The sequence below is a fragment of the Ovis canadensis genome, chromosome 25 (assembly GCF_042477335.2).
Source record: "Ovis canadensis isolate MfBH-ARS-UI-01 breed Bighorn chromosome 25, ARS-UI_OviCan_v2, whole genome shotgun sequence".
Classification (NCBI taxonomy): domain Eukaryota; kingdom Metazoa; phylum Chordata; class Mammalia; order Artiodactyla; family Bovidae; genus Ovis; species Ovis canadensis.
The window spans coordinates 7,775,038-7,790,923 of NC_091269.1; positions in this window are offsets into that span (position 1 = coordinate 7,775,038).

The following is a 15,886-nucleotide window of genomic DNA, read 5'->3' on the forward strand; positions in this document are numbered from 1 at the left end:
CCCGTCGTAAGTCGAGAGCACCTGCCGCAACTCGAGAAAATCCAGGAGGTTTTGCCCTCCAGGCGAGATGAGGCCCATTTCCGCTGAGGCTTCTCGAGGCCAATCACTTGTAACCACTGGAACTTCCAAAGGGTCCTTCACACCCTTGCTGCAACTCAAGAAGTTCCCCGACATACCCGTCTCCACTCGAGAGGAAGCATGTGGTGTCCCGCACACATCCAGGGGAGCCCCGTTTCCGCCTCCTAGCTCGAGATGAGGGATCCTTTCCCTGTTTCGTAGGGAAAGAAACCCGGCGTTCCCGTCGCATCTCAAGAGGAGGCGCTCTCCACAGGAAAGGCGAGAGCAACTCCAGGGTCGAGACACCATTCCAAGAGTCCCCCAGATGTGTCAGTCCATTCCAGAGGAACCTGTTTTCCCTGCACTGCCTTGACGTTCAAGCCGAGGATCGACTCCCACCACGTGTGCACGTGGGACAGCCCTGTGGGAAAGCCTCGTGGGAAAGCCCCGTGGGAAAGACTCGAGGGAAAACCATAGATCCTTTGATCCACCCTGCGGACTGCATGACACTGCTGCTACCGCTCTGGAGGAAAGCGCAAGTGCATGCCCGCATTCGAGACGAGGACTGACTCCCCTGGGGAGACTCCAGAAGTACCCCAAGATCCATGTCAGCACTGGAGAGGAATCCTCAGGTTCCGGCCCCGACTCCACACAAGGTCTTAGGCCCCGGCATCGACGGGAGAGGAATCCCGAGAGGCCCCCGATGAACTCGCATGGGGACGGGCCTTTCCTGAGGCCACCAGAGCGGGTCCTTGAGGTCCCCGTCGTAAGACGAGAGCACCTGCCGCAACTCGAGAAAATCCAGGAGGTTTTGCCCTCCAGGCGAGATGAGGCCCATTTCCGCTGAGGCTTCTCGAGGCCAATCACTTCTAACCACTGGAACTTCCAAAGGGACCTTCACACCCTTGCTGCAACTCAAGAAGTTCCCCGACATACCCGTCTCCACTCGAGAGGAAGCATGTGGTGTCCCGCACACATCCAGGGGAGCCCCGTTTCCGCCTCCTAGCTCGAGATGAGGGATCCTTTCCCTGTTTCGTAGGGAAAGAATTCCCGGCGTTCCCGTCGCATCTCAAGAGGAGGCGCTCTCCACAGGAAAGGCGAGAGGAACTCCAGGGTCGAGACACCATTCCAAGAGTCCCCCAGATGTGTCAGTCCATTCCAGAGGAACCTGTTTTCCCTGCACTGCCTTGACGTTCAAGCCGAGGATCGACTCCCACCACGTGTGCACGTGGGACAGCCCTGTGGGAAAGCCTCGTGGGAAAGCCTCGTGGGAAAGACTCGAGGGAAAACCATAGATCCTTTGATCCACGCGGCGGACTGAGTGACACTGCTGCTACCGCTCTGGAGGAAAGCGCAAGTGCATGCCCGCATTCGAGACGAGGACTGACTCCCCTGGGGAGACTCCAGAAGTACCCCAAGATCCATGTCAGCACTGGAGAGGAATCCTCAGATTCCGGCCCCTACTCCACACAAGGTCTTAGGCCCCGGCATCGACGGGAGAGGAATCCCGAGACGCCCCCGAGGAACTCGCATGGGGACTGGCCTTTCCTGAGGCCACCAGAGCGGTTCCCTGAGGTCCCCGTCGTAAGTCGAGAGCACCTGCCGCAACTCGAGAAAATCCAGGAGGTTTTGCCCTCCAGGCGAGATGAGGCCCATTTCCGCTGAGGCTTCTCGAGGCCAATCACGTCTAACCACTGGAACTTCCAAAGGGTCCTTCACACCCTTGCTGCAACTCAAGAAGTTCCCCGACATACCCGTCTCCACTCGAGAGGAAGCACGTGGGTACCGCACACATCCGGGGGAGCCCCGTTTCCGCCTCCTAGCTCGAGATGAGGGATCCTTTCCCTGTTTCGTAGGGAAAGAATTCCCGGCGTTCCCGTCGCATCTCAAGAGGAGGCGCTCTATACAGGAAAGGCGAGAGGAACTCCAGGGTCGTGACACCATTCCAAGAGTCCCCCAGATGTGTCAGTCCATTCCAGAGGAACCTGTTTTCCCTGCACTGCCTTGACGTTCAAGCCGAGGATCGACTCCCACCACGTGTGCACGTGGGACAACCCTGTGGGAAAGCCTCGTGGGAAAGCCTCGTGGAAAGACTCGAGGGAAAACCATAGATCCTTTGATCCACGCGGCGGACTGCGTGACACTGCTGCTACCGCTCTGGAGGAAAGCGCAAGTGCATGCCCGCATTCGAGACGAGGACTGACTCCCCTGGGGAGACTCCAGAAGTACCCCAAGATCCATGTCAGCACTGGAGAGGAATCCTCAGGTTCCGGCCCCGACTCCACACAAGGTCTTAGGCCCCGGCATCGACGGGAGAGGAATCCCGAGAGGCCCCCGAGGAACTCGCATGGGGACTGGCCTTTCCTGAGGCCACCAGAGCGGGTCCCTGAGTTCCCCGTCGTAAGTCGAGAGCACCTGCCGCAACTCGAGAAAATCCAGGAGGTTTTGCCCTCCAGGCGAGATGAGGCCCATTTCCGCTGAGGCTTCTCGAGGCCAATCACATCTAACCACTGGAACTTCCAAAGGGTCCTTCACACCCTTGCTGCAACTCAAGAAGTTCCCCGACATACCCGTCTGCACTCGAGAGGAAGCACGTGGTGTCCCGCACACATCCAGGGGAGCCCCGTTTCCGCCTCCTAGCTCGAGATGAGGGATCCTTTCCCTGTTTCGTAGGGAAAGAATTCCCGGCGTTCTCGTCTCATCTCAAGAGGAGGCGCTCTCCACAGGAAAGGCGAGAGGAACTCCAGGGTCGTGCCACCATTCCAAGAGTCCCCCAGATGTGTCAGTCCATTCCAGAGGAACCTGTTTTCCCTGCACTGCCTTGACGTTCAAGCCGAGGATCGACTCCCACCACGTGTGCACGTGGGACAGCCCTGTGGGAAAGCCTCGTGGGAAAGCCTCGTGGGAAAGACTCGAGGGAAAACCATAGATCCTTTGATCCACGCGGCGGACTGCGTGACACTGCTGCTACCGCTCTGGAGGAAAGCGCAAGTGCATGCCCGCATTCGAGACGAGGACTGACTCCCCTGGGGAGACTCCAGAAGTACCCCAAGATCCATGTCAGCACTGGAGAGGAATCCTCAGGTTCCGGCCCCGACTCCACACAAGGTCTTAGGCCCCGGCATCGAGGGGAGAGGAATCCCGAGAGGCCCCCGAGGAACTCGCATGGGGACTGGCCTTTCCTGAGGCCACCAGAGCGGGTCCCTGAGGTCCCCGTCGTAAGTCGAGAGCACCTGCCGCAACTCGAGAAAATCCAGGAGGTTTTGCCCTCCAGGCCAGATGAGGCCCATTTCCACTGAGGCTTCTCGAGGCCAATCACATCTAACCACTGGAACTTCCAAAGCGTCCTTCACACCATTGCTGCAACTCAAGAAGTTCCCCGACATACCCGTCTCCACTCGAGAGGAAGCACGTGGGTTCCCGCACACATCCAGGGGAGCCCCGTTTCCGCCTCCTAGCTCGAGATGAGGGATCCTTTTCCTGTTTCGTAGGGAAAGAATTCCCGGCGTTCCCGTCGCATCTCAAGAGGAGGCGCTCTCCACAGGAAAGGCGAGAGGAACTCCAGGGTCGAGACACCATTCCAAGAGTCCCCCAGATGTGTCAGTCCATTCCAGAGGAACCTGTTTTCCCTGCACTGCCTTGACGTTCAAGCCGAGGATCGACTCCCACGACGTGTGCACGTGGGACAGCCCTGTGGGAAAGCCTTGTGGGAAAGCCTCTTGGGAAAGACTCGAGGGAAAACCATAGATCCTTTGATCCACGCGGCGGACTGCGTGACATTGATGCTACCGCTCTGGAGGAAAGTGCAAGTGCATGCCCGCATTCGAGACGAGGACTGACTCCCCTGGGGAGACTCCAGAAGTACCCCAAGATCCATGTCAGCACTGGAGAGGAATCCTCAGGTTCCGGCCCCGACTCCACACAAGGTCTTAGGCCCCGGCATCGACGGGAGAGGAATCCCGAGACGCCCCCGAGGAACTCGCATGGGGACTGGCCTTTCCTAGGGCCACCAGAGCGGGTCCCTGAGGTCCCCGTCGTAAGTCGAGAGCACCTGCCGCAACTCGAGAAAATCCAGGAGGTTTTGCCCTCCAGGCGAGATGAGGCCCATTTCCGCTGAGGCTTCTCGAGGCCAATCACATCTAACCACTGGAACTTTCAAAGGGTCCTTCACACCATTGCTGCAACTCAAGAAGTTCCCCGACATACCCGTCTCCACTCGAGAGGAAGCATGTGGGGTCCCGCACACATCCAGGGGAGCCCCGTTTCCGCCTCCTAGCTCGAGATGAGGGATCCTTTCCCTGTTTCGTAGGGAAAGAATTCCCGGCGTTCCCGTCGCATCTCAAGAGGAGGCGCTCTCCACAGGAAAGGCGAGAGGAACTCCAGGGTCGTGACACCATTCCAAGAGTCCGCCAGATGTGTCAGTCCATTCCAGAGGAACCTGTTTTCCCTGCACTGCCTTGACGTTCAAGCCGAGGATCGACTCCCACCACGTGTGCACGTGGGACAGCCCTGTGGGAAAGCCTCGTGGTAAAGCCTCGTGGGAAAGACTCGAGGGAAAACCATAGATCCATTGATCCACGCGGCGGACTGCGTGACACTGCTGCTACCGCTCTGGAGGAAAGCGCAAGTGCATGCCCGCATTCGAGACGAGGACTGACTCCCCTGGGGAGACTCCAGAAGTACCCCAAGATCCATGTCAGCACTGGAGAGGAGTCCTCAGGTTCCGGCCCCGACTCCACACAAGGTCTTAGGCCCCGCCATCGACGGGAGAGGAATCCCGAGAGGCCCCCGAGGAACTCGCATGGGGACTGGCCTTTCCTGAGGCCACCAGAGCGGGTCCCTGAGGTCCCCGTCGTAAGTCGAGAGCACCTGCCGCAACTCGAGAAAATCCAGGAGGTTTTGCCCTCCAGGCGAGATGAGGCCCATTTCCGCTGAGGCTTCTCGAGGCCAATCACATCTAACCACTGGAACTTCCAAAGGGTCCTTCACACCATTGCTGCAACTCAAGAAGTTCCCCGACATACCCGTCTCCACTCGAGAGGAAGCACGTGGGTTCCCGCACACATCCAGGGGAGCCCCGTTTCCGCCTCCTAACTCGAGATGAGGGATCCTTTCCCTGTTTCGTAGGGAAAGAATTCCCGGGGTTCCCGTCGCATCTCAAGAGGAGGCGCTCTCCACAGGAAAGGCGAGAGGAACTCCAGGGTCGAGACACCATTCCAAGAGTCCCCCAGATGTGTCAGTCCATTCCAGAGGAACCTGTTTTCCCTGCACTGCCTTGACGTTCAAGCCGAGGATCGACTCCCACCACGTGTGCACGTGGGACAGCCCTGTGGGAAAGCCTCGTGGGAAAGCCTCGTGGGAAAGACTCGAGGGAAAACCATAGATCCTTTGATCCACGGGGCGGACTGCGTGACACTGCTGCTACCGCTCTGGAGGAAAGCGCAAGTGCTTGCCCGCATTCGTGACGAGGACTGACTCCCCTGGGGAGACTCCAGAAGTACCCCAAGATCCATGTCAGCACTGGAGAGGAATCCTCAGGTTCTGGCCCCGACTCCACACAAGGTCTTAGGCCCCGGCATCAACGGGAGAGGAATCCCGAGAGGCCCCCGAGGAACTCGCATGGGGACTGGCCTTTCCTGAGGCCACCAGAGCGGGTCCCTGAGGTCCCCGTCGTAAGTCGAGAGCACCTGCTGCAACTCGAGAAAATCCTGGAGGTTTTGCACTCCAGGCGAGATGAGGCCCATTTCCACTGAGGCTTCTCGAGGCTAATCACGTCTAACCACTGGAACTTCCAAAGGGTCCTACACACCCTTGCTGCAATTCAAGAAGTTCCCCGACATACCCGTCTCCACTCGAGAGGAAGCACGTGGGTCCCGCATACATCCAGGGGAGCCCCGTTTCCGCCTCCTAGCTCGAGATGAGGGATCCTTTCCCTGTTTCGTAGGGAAAGAATTCCCGGCGTTCCCGTCGCATCTCAAGAGGAGGCGCTCTCCACAGGAAAGGCGAGAGGAACTCCAGGGTCGTGACACCATTCCAAGAGTCCCCCAGATGTGTCAGTCCATTCCAGAGGAACCTGTTTTCCCTGCACTGCCTTGACGTTCAAGCCGAGGATCGACTCCCACCACGTGTGCACGTGGGACAGCCCTGTGGGAAAGCCTCGTGGGAAAGCCTCGTGGGAAAGACTCGAAGGAAAACCATAGATCCTTTGATCCACGCGGCGGACTGCGTGACACTGCTGCTACCGCTCTGGAGGAAAGCGCAAGTGCATGCCCGCATTTGAGACGAGGACTGACTCCCCTGGGGAGACTCCAGAAATACCCCAAGATCCATGTCAGCACTGGAGAGGAAACCTCAGGTTCCGGCCCCGACTCCGCACAAGGTCTTAGGCCCCGGCATCGACCGGAGAGGAATCCCGAGAGGCACCCGTGGAACTCGCATGGGGAGTGGCCTTTCCTGAGGCCACCAGAGCGGGTCCCTGAGGTCCCCGTCGTAAGTCGAGAGCACCTGCCGCAACTCGAGAAAATCCAGGAGGTTTTGCCCTCCAGGCCAGATGAGGCCCATTTCCGCTGAGGCTTCTCGAGGCCAATCACATCTAACCACTGGAACTTCCAAAGGGTCCTTCACACCATTGCTGCAACTCAAGAAGTTCCCCGACATACCCGTCTCCACTCGAGAGGAAGCACGTGGGTTCCCGCACACATCCAGGGGAGCCCCGTTTCCGCCTCCTAGCTCGAGATGAGGGATCCTTTCCCTGTTTCGTAGGGAAAGAATTCCCGGCGTTCCCGTCGCATCTCAAGAGGAGGCGCTCTCCACAGGAAAGGCGAGAGGAACTCCAGGGTCGAGACACCATTCCAAGAGTCCCCCAGATGTGTCAGTCCATTCCAGAGGAACCTGTTTTCCCTGCACTGCCTTGACGTTCAAGCCGAGGATCGACTCCCACCACGTGTGCACGTGGGACAGCCCTGTGGGAAAGCCTCGTGGTAAAGCCTCGTGGGAAAGACTCGATGGAAAACCATAGATCCTTTGATCCACGCGGCGGACTGCGTGACACTGCTGCTACCGCTCTGGAGGAAAGCGCAAGTGCATGCCCGCATTCGAGACGAGGACTGACTCCCCTGGGGAGACTCCAGAAGTACCCCAAGATCCATGTCAGCACTGGAGAGGAATCCTCAGGTTCCGGCCCCGACTCCACACAAGGTCTTAGGCCCCGGCATCGACGGGAGAGGAATCCCGAGAGGCCCCCGAGGAACTCGCATGGGGACTGGCCTTTCCTGAGGCCACTAGAGCGGGTCCCTGAGGTCCCCGTCGTAAGTCGAGAGCACCTGCCGCAACTCGAGAAAATCCAGGAGGTTTTGCCCTCCAGGCCAGATGAGGCCCATTTCCGCTGAGGCTTCTCGAGGCCAATCACATCTAACCACTGGAACTTCCAAAGGGTCCTTCACACCCTTGCTGCAACTCAAGAAGTTCCCCGACATACCCGTCTCCACTCGAGAGGAAGCACGTGGGGTCCCGCACACATCCAGGGGAGCCCCGTTTCCGCCTCCTAGCTCGAGATGAGGGATCCTTTTCCTGTTTCGTACGGAAAGAATTCCCGACGTTCCCGTCGCATCTCAAGAGGAGGCGCTCTCCACAGGAAAGGCGAGAGGAACTCCAGGGTCGAGACACCATTCCAAGAGTCCCCCAGATGTGTCAGTCCATTCCAGAGGAACCTGTTTTCCCTGCACTGCCTTGACGTTCAAGCCGAGGATCGACTCCCACCACGTGTGCACGTGGGACAGCCCTGTGGGAAAGCCTCGTGGGAAAGCCTCGTGGGAAAGACTCGAGGGAAAACCATAGATCCTTTGATCCACGCGGCGGACTGCGTGACACTGATGCTACCGCTCTGGAGGAAAGTGCAAGTGCATGCCCGCATTCGAGAGGAGGACTGACTCCCCTGGGGAGACTCCAGAAGTACCCCAAGATCCATGTCAGCACTGGAGAGGAATCCTCAGGTTCCGGCCCCGACTCCACACAAGGTCTTAGGCCCCGGCATCGACGGGAGAGGAATCCCGAGACGCCCCCGAGGAACTCGCATGGGGACTGGCCTTTCCTGAGGCCACCAGAGCGGGTCCCTGAGGTCCCCGTCGTAAGTCGAGAGCACCTGCCGCAATTCGAAAAAATCCAGGAGGTTTTGCGCTCCAGGCGAGATGAGGCCCATTTCCGCTGAGGCTTCTCGAGGCCAATCACATCTAACCACTGGAACTTCCAAAGGGTCCTTCACACCATTGCTGCAACTCAAGAAGTTCCCCGACATACCCGTCTCCACTCGAGAGGAAGCATGTGGGGTCCCGCACACATCCAGGGGAGCCCCGTTTCCGCCTCCTAGCTCGAGATGAGGGATCCTTTCCCTGTTTCGTAGGGAAAGAATTCCCGGCGTTCCAGTCGCATCTCAAGAGGAGGCGCTCTCCACAGGAAAGGCGAGAGGAACTCTAGGGTCGTGACACCATTCCAAGAGTCCCCCAGATGTGTCAGTCCATTCCAGAGGAACCTGTTTTCCCTGCACTGCCTTGACGTTCAAGCCGAGGATCGACTCCCACCACGTGTGCACGTGGGACAGCCCTGTGGGAAAGCCTCGTGGGAAAGCCTCTTGGGAAAGACTCGAGGGAAAACCATAGATCCTTTGATCCACGCGGCGGACTGCGTGACACTGCTGCTACCGCTCTGGAGGAAAGCGCAAGTGCATGCCCGCATTCGAGACGAGGACTGACTCCCCTGGGGAGACTCCAGAAGTACCCCAAGATCCATGTCAGCACTGGAGAGGAATCCTCAGGTTCCGGCCCCGACTCCACACAAGGTCTTAGGCCCCGGCATCGACGGGAGAGGAATCCCGAGAGGCCCCCGAGGAACTCGCATGGGGACTGGCCTTTCCTGAGGCCACTAGAGCGGGTCCCTGAGGTCCCCGTCGTAAGTCGAGAGCACCTGCCGCAACTCGAGAAAATCCAGGAGGTTTTGCCCTCCAGGCCAGATGAGGCCCATTTCCGCTGAGGCTTCTCGAGGCCAATCACATCTAACCACTGGAACTTCCAAAGGGTCCTTCACACCCTTGCTGCAACTCAAGAAGTTCCCCGACATACCCGTCTCCACTCGAGAGGAAGCACGTGGGGTCCCGCACACATCCAGGGGAGCCCCGTTTCCGCCTCCTAGCTCGAGATGAGGGATCCTTTTCCTGTTTCGTACGGAAAGAATTCCCGACGTTCCCGTCGCATCTCAAGAGGAGGCGCTCTCCACAGGAAAGGCGAGAGGAACTCCAGGGTCGAGACACCATTCCAAGAGTCCCCCAGATGTGTCAGTCCATTCCAGAGGAACCTGTTTTCCCTGCACTGCCTTGACGTTCAAGCCGAGGATCGACTCCCACCACGTGTGCACGTGGGACAGCCCTGTGGGAAAGCCTCGTGGGAAAGCCTCGTGGGAAAGACTCGAGGGAAAACCATAGATCCTTTGATCCACGCGGCGGACTGCGTGACACTGATGCTACCGCTCTGGAGGAAAGTGCAAGTGCATGCCCGCATTCGAGAGGAGGACTGACTCCCCTGGGGAGACTCCAGAAGTACCCCAAGATCCATGTCAGCACTGGAGAGGAATCCTCAGGTTCCGGCCCCGACTCCACACAAGGTCTTAGGCCCCGGCATCGACGGGAGAGGAATCCCGAGACGCCCCCGAGGAACTCGCATGGGGACTGGCCTTTCCTGAGGCCACCAGAGCGGGTCCCTGAGGTCCCCGTCGTAAGTCGAGAGCACCTGCCGCAATTCGAAAAAATCCAGGAGGTTTTGCGCTCCAGGCGAGATGAGGCCCATTTCCGCTGAGGCTTCTCGAGGCCAATCACATCTAACCACTGGAACTTCCAAAGGGTCCTTCACACCATTGCTGCAACTCAAGAAGTTCCCCGACATACCCGTCTCCACTCGAGAGGAAGCATGTGGGGTCCCGCACACATCCAGGGGAGCCCCGTTTCCGCCTCCTAGCTCGAGATGAGGGATCCTTTCCCTGTTTCGTAGGGAAAGAATTCCCGGCGTTCCAGTCGCATCTCAAGAGGAGGCGCTCTCCACAGGAAAGGCGAGAGGAACTCTAGGGTCGTGACACCATTCCAAGAGTCCCCCAGATGTGTCAGTCCATTCCAGAGGAACCTGTTTTCCCTGCACTGCCTTGACGTTCAAGCCGAGGATCGACTCCCACCACGTGTGCACGTGGGACAGCCCTGTGGGAAAGCCTCGTGGGAAAGCCTCTTGGGAAAGACTCGAGGGAAAACCATAGATCCTTTGATCCACGCGGCGGACTGCGTGACACTGCTGCTACCGCTCTGGAGGAAAGCGCAAGTGCATGCCCGCATTCAGGACGAGGACTGACTCCCCTGGGGAGACTCCAGAAATACCCCAAGATCCATGTCAGCACTGGAGAGGAAACCTCAGGTTCCGGCCCCGACTCCACACAAGGTCTTAGGCCCCGGCATCGACGGGAGAGGAATCCCGAGAGGCCCCCGAGGAACTCGCATGGGGACTGGCCTTTCCTGAGGCCACCAGAGCGGGTCCCTGAGGTCCCCGTCGTAAGTCGAGAGCACCTGCCGCAACTCGAGAAAATCCAGGAGGTTTTGCCCTCCAGGCGAGATGAGGCCCATTTCCGCTGAGGCTTCTCGAGGCCAATCACATCTAACCACTGGAACTTCCAAAGGGTCCTTCACACCATTGCTGCAACTCAAGAAGTTCCCCGACATACCCGTCTCCACTCGAGAGGAAGCACGTGGGTTCCCGCACACATCCAGGGGAGCCCCGTTTCCGCCTCCTAACTCGAGATGAGGGATCCTTTCTCTGTTTCGTAGGGAAAGAATTCCCGGCATTCCCTTCGCATCTCAAGAGGAGGTGCTCTCCACAGGAAAGGCGAGAGGAACTCCAGGGTCGAGACACCATTCCAAGAGTCCCCCAGATGTGTCAGTCCATTCCAGAGGAACCTGTTTTCCCTGCACTGCCTTGACGTTCAAGCCGAGGATCGACTCCCACCACGTGTGCACGTGGGACAGCCCTGTGGGAAAGCCTCGTGGGAAAGCCTCGTGGGAAAGACTCGAGGGAAAACCATAGATCCTTTGATCCACGCGGCGGACTGCGTGACACTGCTGCTACCGCTCTGGAGGAAAGCGCAAGTGCATGCCCGCATTCGAGACGAGGACTGACTCCCCTGGGGAGACTCCAGAAGTACCCCAAGATCCATGTCAGCACTGGAGAGGAATCCTCAGGTTCCGGCCCCGACTCCACACAAGGTCTTAGGCCCCGGCATCGACGGGAGAGGAATCCCGAGAGGCCCCCGAGGAACTCGCATGGGGACTGGCCTTTCCTGAGGCCACCAGAGGGTGTCCCTGAGGTCCCCATCGTAAGTCGAGAGCACCTGCCGCAACTCGAGAAAATCCAGGAGGTTTTGCCCTCCAGGCCAGATGAGGCCCATTTCCGCTGAGGCTTCTCGAGGCCAATCACATCTAACCACTGGAACTTCCAAAGGGTCCTTCACACCATTGCTGCAACTCAAGAAGTTCCCCGACATACCCGTCTCCACTCGAGAGGAAGCACGTGGGTTCCCGCACACATCCAGGGGAGCCCCGTTTCCGCCTCCTAGCTCGAGATGAGGGATCCTTTCCCTGTTTCGTAGGGAAAGAATTCCCGGCGTTCCCGTCGCATCTCAAGAGGAGGCGCTCTCCACAGGAAAGGCGAGAGGAACTCCAGGGTCGAGACACCATTCCAAGAGTCCCCCAGATGTGTCAGTCCATTCCAGAGGAACCTGTTTTCCCTGCACTGCCTTGACGTTCAAGCCGAGGATCGACTCCCACCACGTGTGCACGTGGGACAGCCCTGTGGGAAAGCCTCGTGGGAAAGCCTCTTGGGAAAGACTCGAGGGAAAACCATAGATCCTTTGATCCACGCGGCGGACTGCGTGACACTGATGCTACAGCTCTGGAGGAAAGCACAAGTGCATGCCCGCATTCGAGACGAGGACTGACTCCCCTGGGGAGACTCCAGAAGTACCCCAAGATCCATGTCAGCACTGGAGAGGAATCCTCAGGTTCCGGCCCCGACTCCACACAAGGTCTTAGGCCCCGGCATCGACGGGAGAGGAATCCCGAGAGGCCCCCGAGGAACTCGCATGGGGACTGGCCTTTCCTGAGGCCACCAGAGCGGGTCCCTGAGGTCCCCGTCGTAAGTCGAGAGCACCTGCCGCAACTCGAGAAAATCCAGGAGGTTTTGCCCTCCAGGCCAGATGAGGCCCATTTCCGCTGAGGCTTCTCGAGGCCAATCACATCTAACCACTGGAACTTCCAAAGGGTCCTTCACACCATTGCTGCAACTCAAGAAGTTCCCCGACATACCCGTCTCCACTCGAGAGGAAGCACGTGGGTTCCCGCACACATTCAGGGGAGCCCCGTTTCCGCCTCCTAGCTCGAGATGAGGGATCCTTTCCCTGTTTCGTAGGGAAAGAATTCCTGGCGTTCTCGTCTCATCTCAAGAGGAGGCGCTCTCCACAGGAAAGGCGAGAGGAACTCCAGGGTCGTGCCACCATTCCAAGAGTCCCCCAGATGTGTCAGTCCATTCCAGAGGAACCTGTTTTCCCTGCACTGCCTTGACGTTCAAGCCGAGGATCGACTCCCACCACGTGTGCACGTGGGACAGCCCTGTGGGAAAGCCTCGTGGGAAAGCCTCGTGGGAAAGACTCGAGGGAAAACCATAGATCCTTTGATCCACGCGGCGGACTGCGTGACACTGCTGCTACCGCTCTGGAGGAAAGCGCAAGTGCATGCCCGCATTCGAGACGAGGACTGACTCCCCTGGGGAGACTCCAGAAGTACCCCAAGATCCATGTCAGCACTGGAGAGGAATCCTCAGGTTCTGGCCCCGACTCCACACAAGGTCTTAGGCCCCGGCATCGACGGGAGAGGAATCCCGAGAGGCCCCCGAGGAACTCGCATGGGGACTGGCCTTTCCTGAGGCCACCAGAGCGGGTCCCTGAGGTCCCCGTCGTAAGTCGAGAGCACCTGCCGCAACTCGAGAAAATCCAGGAGGTTTTGCCCTCCAGGCCAGATGAGGCCCATTTCCACTGAGGCTACTCGAGGCCAATCACATCTAACCACTGGAACTTCCAAAGGGTCCTTCACACCATTGCTGCAACTCAAGAAGTTCCCCGACATACCCGTCTCCACTCGAGAGGAAGCACGTGGGTTCCCGCACACATCCAGGGGAGCCCCGTTTCCGCCTCCTAGCTCGAGATGAGGGATCCTTTTCCTGTTTCGTAGGGAAAGAATTCCCGGCGTTCCCGTCGCATCTCAAGAGGAGGCGCTCTCCACAGGAAGGCGAGAGGAACTCCAGGGTCGACACACCATTCCAAGAGTCCCCCAGATGTGTCAGTCCATTCCAGAGGAACCTGTTTTCCCTGCACTGCCTTGACGTTCAAGCCGAGGATCGACTCCCACCACGTGTGCACGTGGGACAGCCCTGTGGGAAAGCCTCGTGGGAAAGCCTCTTGGGAAAGACTCGAGGGAAAACCATAGATCCTTTGATCCACGCGGCGGACTGCGTGACACTGATGCTACCGCTCTGGAGGAAAGTGTAAGTGCATGCCCGCATTCGAGAGGAGGACTGACTCCCCTGGGGAGACTCCAGAAGTACCCCAAGATCCATGTCAGCACTGGAGAGGAATCCTCAGGTTCCGGCCCCGACTCCACACAAGGTCTTAGGCCCCGGCATCGACGGGAGAGGAATCCCGAGAGGCCCCCGAGGAACTCGCATGGGGACTGGCCTTTCCTGAGGCCACCAGAGCGGGTCCCTGAGGTCCCCGTCGTAAGTCGAGAGCACCTGCCGCAATTCGAAAAAATCCAGGAGGTTTTGCCCTCCAGGCGAGATGAGGCCCATTTCCGCTGAGGCTTCTCGAGGCCAATCACATCTAACCACTGGAACTTCCAAAGGGTCCTTCACACCATTGCTGCAACTCAAGAAGTTCCCCGACATACCCGTCTGCACTCGAGAGGAAGCATGTGGGGTCCCGCACACATCCAGGGGAGCCCCGTTTCCGCCTCCTAGCTCGAGATGAGGGATCCTTTCCCTGTTTCGTAGGGAAAGAATTCCCGGCGTTCCCGTCGCATCTCAAGAGGAGGCGCTCTCCACAAGAAAGGCGAGAGGAACTCTAGGGTCGTGACACCATTCCAAGAGTCCCCCAGATGTGTCAGTCCATTCCAGAGGAACCTGTTTTCCCTGCACTGCCTTGACGTTCAAGCCGAGGATCGACTCCCACCACGTGTGCACGTGGGACAGCCCTGTGGGAAAGCCTCGTGGGAAAGCCTCGTGGGAAAGACTCGAGGGAAAACCATAGATCCTTTGATCCACGCGGCGGACTGCGTGACACTGCTGCTACCGCTCTGGAGGAAAGCGCAAGTGCATGCCCGCATTCGAGACGAGGACTGACTCCCCTGGGGAGACTCCAGAAGTACCCCAAGATCCATGTCAGCACTGGAGAGGAATCCTCAGGTTCCGGCCCCGACTCCACACAAGGTCTTAGGCCCCGGCATCGACGGGAGAGGAATCCCGAGAGGCCCCCGAGGAACTCGCATGGGGACTGGCCTTTCCTGAGGCCACCAGAGCGGGTCCCTGAGGTCCCCATCGTAAGTCGAGAGCACCTGCCGCAACTCGAGAAAATCCAGGAGGTTTTGCCCTCCAGGCCAGATGAGGCCCATTTCCGCTGAGGCTTCTCGAGGCCAATCACATCTAACCACTGGAACTTCCAAAGGGTCCTTCACACCATTGCTGCAACTCAAGAAGTTCCCCGACATACCCGTCTCCACTCGAGAGGAAGCACGTGGGTTCCCGCACACATCCAGGGGAGCCCCGTTTCCGCCTCCTAACTCGAGATGAGGGATCCTTTCCCTGTTTCGTAGGGAAAGAATTCCCGGCATTCCCGTCGCATCTCAAGAGGAGGCGCTCTCCACAGGAAAGGCGAGAGGAACTCCAGGGTCGAGACACCATTCCAAGAGTCCCCCAGATGTGTCAGTCCATTCCAGAGGAACCTGTTTTCCCTGCACTGCCTTGACGTTCAAGCCGAGGATCGACTCCCACCACGTGTGCACGTGGGACAGCCCTGTGGGAAAGCCTCGTGGGAAAGCCTCGTGGGAAAGACTCGAGGGAAAACCATAGATCCTTTGATCCACGCGGCGGACTGCGTGACACTGCTGCTACCGCTCTGGAGGAAAGCGCAAGTGCATGCCCGCATTTGAGACGAGGACTGACTCCCCTGGGGAGACTCCAGAAGTACCCCAAGATCCATGTCAGCACTGGAGAGGAATCCTCAGGTTCCGGCCCCGACTCCACACAAGGTCTTAGGCCCCGGCATCGACGGGAGAGGAATCCCGAGAGGCCCCCGAGGAACTCGCATGGGGACTGGCCTTTCCTGAGGCCACCAGAGCGGGTCCCTGAGGTCCCCGTCGTAAGTCGAGAGCACCTGCCGCAACTCGAGAAAATCCAGGAGGTTTTGCCCTCCAGGCCAGATGAGGCCCATTTCCGCTGAGGCTTCTCGAGGCCAATCACATCTAACCACTGGAACTTCCAAAGGGTCCTTCACACCATTGCTGCAACTCAAGAAGTTCCCCGACATACCCGTCTCCACTCGAGAGGAAGCACGTGGGTTCCCGCACACATCCAGGGGAGCCCCGTTTCCGCCTCCTAACTCGAGATGAGGGATCCTTTCCCTGTTTCGTAGGGAAAGAATTCCCGGCGTTCCCTTCGCATCTCAAGAGGAGGCGCTCTCCACAGGAAAGGCGAGAGGAACT